Source organism: Aegilops tauschii, chromosome 3 (genome assembly GCF_002575655.3).
Source record: "Aegilops tauschii subsp. strangulata cultivar AL8/78 chromosome 3, Aet v6.0, whole genome shotgun sequence".
NCBI classification, from domain to species: domain Eukaryota; kingdom Viridiplantae; phylum Streptophyta; class Magnoliopsida; order Poales; family Poaceae; genus Aegilops; species Aegilops tauschii.
In genome coordinates, this window is record NC_053037.3 from 409448914 (window position 1) to 409451239 (window position 2326).

General features: G+C 42.5%; 1 non-coding gene across 1 annotated transcript; it reads left to right on the plus strand.

The window, feature by feature from the left end:
- The first annotated feature begins 339 nt into the window (after positions 1-339).
- Positions 340-413, plus strand: TRNAD-AUC (transfer RNA aspartic acid (anticodon AUC)). Its single transcript has one exon. It is a non-coding gene; the product is annotated as a tRNA-Asp (tRNA).
- Positions 414-2326: the final 1913 nt, after the last annotated feature.

A 2326-nucleotide genomic window follows, 5' to 3' on the forward strand; every position in this document is an offset into this window, starting at 1 on the left:
ATCTCTTCATCATCGTCGGTTCCGTCACTTGTGGTATTCGTTTAGAATCTTGTTGACCCTATTCGCTTACTCCTATTTTCCTTATTTCTTTTTCTACATAATTAATTAGAACTTTCTTGAAAGAATGGGGTTCTCTCTGGGGGGCGCACCCTCTCTTCCTTTTTGAGAAAGATGGGCTTGTTTTTTTTAATAAGTTCTATTGCTTTGACACATTTAGTATATAACATAATATATATAAGAAAAGTACTAAAGGCGAAGGGCATTCTGTTGTACAGCTACTTTGGTATAGTTACAAAGGTAACCGGTAGGTGACTGTTGAATCGACAGTAGTTACGAAAGGGGGAAATAGCTCAGTTGGTTAGAGTGCTGGTCTATCACGCCAGAAGTCGCGGGTTCGAACCCCGTTTTCCCCGCCCGATCTTTCTTTCTTCCCGAGGTCATACCTCTGCCACTTTACCCTGAGTTTCACTAAGGCATATAACCCCATTCGGGTAAGAGGATCAAGAAGTGGGGAACATCTATTTATATGCGTGTTAGCATCAACAGCATCTTTTTGAAAGTAAATTACATCGATCCTCGGTGCTAGGTACTCAGGTAAGTAAATCCTGAGGATAGAACTAGAGCAAGTAAGCTCATCGCACTATAGAGTCAGTCAGGAACTAGTCTGCCAAGCTTAAGAAGAAGTGAAAAGTAAGCAAGTTGACATCTAGTGAGGGCTAAAAGACACGGAGAACATCCCCCCTCTATTTGCCAATAGCTTCCGTCTTCCTCTCTTTCATTTCATGTTGGTTCAGCCGAGCCAATAGATTCCATAGGCGGGTCAGTTATAGCTGTAGTAGCCTTTGATTAGGTCCTTTCAATAGACTTTCCATAGCTATAATTCGATAGACTTTCCGTAGCTCAGTACTGCTGATTGTTGACGCCCGCAACTGTACTTATGGTTGTACTTGTGAAAAGAGATAGAGCCGTCTTGCTATGACTCAAAGATGGTCAAAAAGCTAATAGATGGACCACAAAAGGTAGAGGAGAGGGGGTAAGAAGAGTAGACTTACTACTGGATACAAGATAGGGTATACAGCTAAAAGGGTGAGATAGAGGAATGAAATGAGCCAGTGAAACGGTCCACAACCACAAGTATTGAGCTATAACCATAAAACTTGGGGAGTGCCTCAAGAAAATCCATTGAAATAGAAGACCCAGGTTGTAGTGGAACAGACAAAGGTTGAAGAGGACCAGCAGGAAGGGTGTGCTCACTCTTGTTGAGTTGACACACATTACAGTGAAGAACAAACTTGGAGGGAGAAAAATAAACCAAAAGGGACCCATTGTTTCTGTGCAAGTCAAACAATGATGGAAAAGCATCTAGTATGTAGCCGACATATGCCAACAACTCAAATGCACATATGCTAGTTAAGTTGAAACTCCTAAATTAAAGCGCAAGCAACAAAACTACTTTTTTGAAGGCGTGGAGCGTTGAAGAAGAGCATAGCTCGATTAACACAACTAGGGGCAATATGGTTCATTTTCCTAGAACACCACAACAAATGTCCCTACCAGCTGTTGCGAGTGAAGCTGAAACCATGGCTACCCCTCAACAAGCCTCTAGCTCTTATCCTAGGCCTGAACCGCCTGAACCTCCAATTACCGTACCATTGGTACTGAATACGACCACCACTCACACCTATTCCAGACCTTTAAACCCCTGACCACCTAGACCTCTAGTAGCAAAGCAACTAAAAGACCCAATCACAAAAATAACCCTCTCTATCCCCCTCAAAACCTTGGCACGAACACTTGTTTCCAGCCACCTATGGCCTTCCTCACAGCTCAAAACATGATAATATTAGACCTAATCCTGCACCTCCACCACCACAACCAAGACCCATTTTCTCAACCAATACTTTTGCCCTATGCTGGAAATTCCATGAAACCAAAAGTGCTAATATATACTTACCTTAACCAACCGCTTCCAACTCAACAGCATGACCCGTACCAATACCTGCAAGAACAAAGGCCGCAAAATCAATATCAATATGGGCAGCAGATACATCAACCTCCTAGAGTTTATTTTCCAATATTTGAAGGGGCCAAGTCTTGGATACAAAAGTGTGAACATTACTTTTCGGTGTACCAAGTTACGGATTGGTACAAGGTAGAACTTTCGGCTATGCACCTTAGGGGGAGAGCTGAAAGCTGGTACAACACTTTCTTAGTGAATAGGGGACAAGTATCTTGGCAAGAGTGAATTCAAGAGATTGTAGAGAGGTTTGAGGTAAGAAATGTGGTTGGTGTAGTTGATGAGTTTAATCACTTGAGGCAAAGAGGA